Raw genomic sequence first — 4,450 nt, 5'->3', positions numbered from 1 at the left:
GTTTGTTTGAAATAATCCTTTAACACTGATAATGTTGAACTGAAGAAAGTTGGTTAGGAATTGGGTCTCTAACCAGCTTTAAGTTTTGTGAGAATGCATTTGGGATCAGTATTTGGAAAACTAATTTACTACTCAGTGATTAGCATCCAATCAACCAAGGATTTGGTGTTAAATATAGTTGTAATTTCATACTTTAAATTCATATACAAATTTTCTGAATTTGAATTTAATGTAATAAAAAAAAAGGAATGTCGTACTGCTACCTGTTATTTAGTAATCATCATAACATGCGGATTGCGCAAACTTTTTTCATTCAAACTCGTGATCGCACACAGACATTCCACTACAGCTGAATATCACACAATAAGATGAGCGTATCAGCGAGTCCTTGGCTGATTTAACCCGATAATTTAAGCGGTTTTAATGTAAAACTGAAATTATAATGGTCAAACGCATTAAACTTGACCGCATTTTATTGGTCGAGGATGACGCCTTATTAGACGAAGATGTTGCTGCCGATTAGCAGAAGATTCTTCTCTGTTGTCGGTTTTAATTGATATTTGTACAGCTGGCTGCTTCATTATCTTTATTTATTATATGGTAATGCGGGTACTGCAGGCATTTATCCAAAAAAAGTACCCACGTTTAATTTAATTATCTATTTAGTGTCAGAAAAAAAAATTACAGAAAAAGGTCAAAGTTGATTAATCTGGGGCCTACTTCACAAAGATCCAAGTTCGTTTTTAGATGCTTACAAGTTGCACAGGATTGCAGTCGTTAATTACGGCATTCAAATGTCAGCAAAGTTTGAAATACGACGATAGTTTGAAACTGTAAAATAAACTTGTATATTTTTGTTTTTTTGTTAGAAATTTATCTCTGTTTTTGTTTGTTGGTAGAATGAAGAAGTCAATCGAATTCGCTGATAAGAGTAATTAAAAGGTCTGTTCGCAGAGAGAATCTTCAACTAATAATCAGAGAAAATAGATACATCAATTGGCCACAAGTCATAGTCACGTGAGCATTCAACCAATGAAACTTGACATTTACTGTTTCTGAGTTGGAAACCAGTCAGTGATTGCCTCTGCGAACAGACCTAATTACTGCTCAAAGCATCTATCTGATTCTGTCTTTTTTACAGGTATAAAAGTCTCAAAATTACACATATAATCCCGTTATAAGAAGAGAGAACTATTGCATATAAATGCTTGAAACAAAGATGAAGTATAACTTTATAAGTGACATGTGTCAGTGTGCCAAAATAGATTCAACAGTTGGTCACGTGACTTCTGTGGGATTATTATTTATCATATGATTTTTAGATCATAACGCCTTTGGATCCCAAATCACAGTTTGAATGGAAACGCCTCATGGAGCGTGAAAACGAATGCGGCCCAAGTGATCAACTGTCAAATGACGTCACATCCGTTTTGGCACACTGACATATGTCACTTACAAAGTTCCATCTTTGTTGAGTTGAGCCGCTCTGTATCGCTCTCAGGTGTCATTTCTGAGATTCCCCAAAATTTCATAATTTACCAATTTTATAGGAAAATAATCGCAATTCCTTGACACAAATTTCATTAATTTACAACTTATCGTAAGCCGACAGGCTCAGTATTTGCGTAATCACATCACTATTCATAGTTTGTGATTGGTCAAAAAAACATCAAGCTACCCACTGTGTTCTGTGATTTACACAGATGTTGCTGTAGACTTGTTATTAATATTAAACTAAATATAGTTTTGTTTTAGCGGCAACGTTGGACAAGACCACTATTCTTGTTTAATTTGTTTACCAAAGATGACATTTTTTGGTCTTCATACTCAACTTCAACACAACCAGTGTATTACCATACTGTTTCAATGACATTTGATAAAGCAGGATACAGATACATTAGATTTCCAGTAAATCTGCCATTAGAATTTACTTATTAATTACAAAAACTGCAGTATAAGCATGAAACGGAACTGACGACATTGACCATCACTTTCAGGAAAAAGTCAACATAATTCATTCAATTCTCTTGTAGGTGATATATGGAAATCATATCTATTTTTGGACAGTGGAGAATTTTTTCTTACCTTTCTGAAAACATCGGGTTTCCCTGAACGGGTAAATGAATAACGCTAACACATCTAAACAAAGCTATTAGTGCTATGTGTATCACATACAGATTAATTTACAACCAAAATCAAGGTAACGACGAGAACATCATGACGGATATAGACTAACAATTGAGTAGGATTGATTATACAGCGTGACCTCACTCTTTAAAAACTCGTTTAATAACAATTTTTCTATTGCTATGCAGCAGCAAATGGTTATTATCAAAAACTATCAATTATCGCGAACAAGGAAGTAAAATTATATGTCTCGAAGATGAGAAGGAGTGCAATCGGACAGAATAAAATAGACAATGCTGCAGCATGATCTGAAATTGTTTCTCGAGAAGGTTATTTATGCTGCCAGGTAGTACATTTACGCATCTGCTCGAATATTTAAATACCAGTGTCAATGGGCAGGCTTAATTAGAACCATTTTAGGATAGTCCCGTTTCAGTCATCTTTATATGGTTCACCAATTTGACCTCGGAGAGATGGTCACATTAAATGTTAAATTCGTAATTATTCTGTCTTTTTGCTTGATATAGGTATGGGAGGACAATTTGCAACTTTTAAATATCGAGTGGGTGCTCCAGAGGTCAGCGTGTAGAAGTCTACGATACAGGGTGTCCAATTTTTACTTGAACAATGCTGCTATATACCCCTTATTCTTGAAATTTTTTTTTATTATACTTAACAGAAAATACTACATTTTCAACTGTTTATAAAATACAGTAAATATGACATTTTCGGAACAGCGCACGGAATTTTTTTCCCGATCCCTCTTTCCGTGCGCTTAATAATAAACATAGATATCCATGATACTAGATATCCTATGGCAACCCGAAGAAAAAAAAGAAACGAGTAATGTGTCTATAGCAACGATTTATTTATTAATGACAAATTTTATTTTCTGTCAGTGAAAATTAAGTATTTATGTATTTATTACATTTTGCAAAAATGAATTCAGATTGTGAAGAAAATCGGGATATTCCCGAAAATATCTTACAACGAGCGGCAGAAGTGAGTGCAGATTTATTACCAGTGAAATCCAGGTTGAGATATGAACAAGAATATAACAGTTTTACCGAATGGCGGACTCAGAAACGAATCAAAATTGTGAGTGACGATATTCTTTTAGTACATTTTTCTGAAAAAGCCAACACTATGAAATCCTCCACTTTATGGAGTCGATTCTCTATGTTAAAGAGTTAGAATAAAAGAAAATACTCACCATCAATATCCAAAAACGATTGCTTTTTTGAAACGACAAGCTGTAGGATATATACCAAAGAAATCCAAAATTCTTACAGCAGAACAAGTAACCAAATTTTTATGTGAAGCTTCAGATGGAGAATATCTACTAGCAAAAGTAATTTTAGTGTTTGGCATCTTCGGTGCATGCCGCAGAGATGATTTAATACGTTTGAATTTAGATGATGTGGAAGATAATGGGCGTTTCCTTGTCGTGTTCTTACGAGATGGAAAAACTCACAGGTCAAGAAATTTTACCATTACCAATGAAAATTGCAAATTCGATACCTGTACAATTTACCGTAAATACGCAGATCTCCGTCCTAAACATATGGAGAGTAGAAGATTATTTGTTGCATACCGAAACCAAAGATGTTACGCTCAACATGTTGGGTGCCATACTATCAGTGGTATTCCAAAACTTGTGGCAAAATACCTAAAACTAAAAAATCCCGAAGAATATACCGAACATGGGCTAAGGCGCTCTTCGGCAACCATGTTGGTGGAAAACGGCGGTGATTTGCTCACTTTGAAAAGACACGGAGGATGGCTTTCTTCCAATGTAGCAGAAGGATATATAGAAGAGTCCATACAAAGAAAAATTGAAGTATCACGGAAGTTGTTTAGCCCTTGTAACTTGGAAACTACAACATCTGTAACAGTCAATCAAGAGAACCAAAGCACACACGAACACTCCGCTTCAACATCTTTAGCAGAGTCTTTAGTTCAACAAAAAGAAATGCAAAAGGGATTGAGCTTCAACAATAATACGAATTGTACAATAAATATTACTATTAATAATAACGGTTCTGTCCAAAATTAATTTTCTTAGAATTACCTACTTGTATTTTTTTGTTAATTTGAGTTGTATGTACTTACATTTTTACTGTTTTAAAAATAAAAATAAATATTCCCGATTTTCTTAATAATTTTTTGCGATATTTTTTGTTTATGTTGATTTCAGGTACCTAAGTATAATAAAAAATATCGTTCATTACTCGTCCAGAAATGGATTTTCCGTTCTTGCATGACTTCCCGTGTTCGGCTGCGCCTCACACGAGAATTTGTCACGCGCGCACGGAAAAATCCT

The sequence above is a fragment of the Ips typographus genome, linkage group LG2, assembly GCF_016097725.1.
Source record: "Ips typographus isolate SLU linkage group LG2, UJ_Ityp_2.0, whole genome shotgun sequence".
Lineage (NCBI taxonomy): Eukaryota > Metazoa > Arthropoda > Insecta > Coleoptera > Curculionidae > Ips > Ips typographus.
This window is presented reverse-complemented; position numbering follows the sequence as displayed.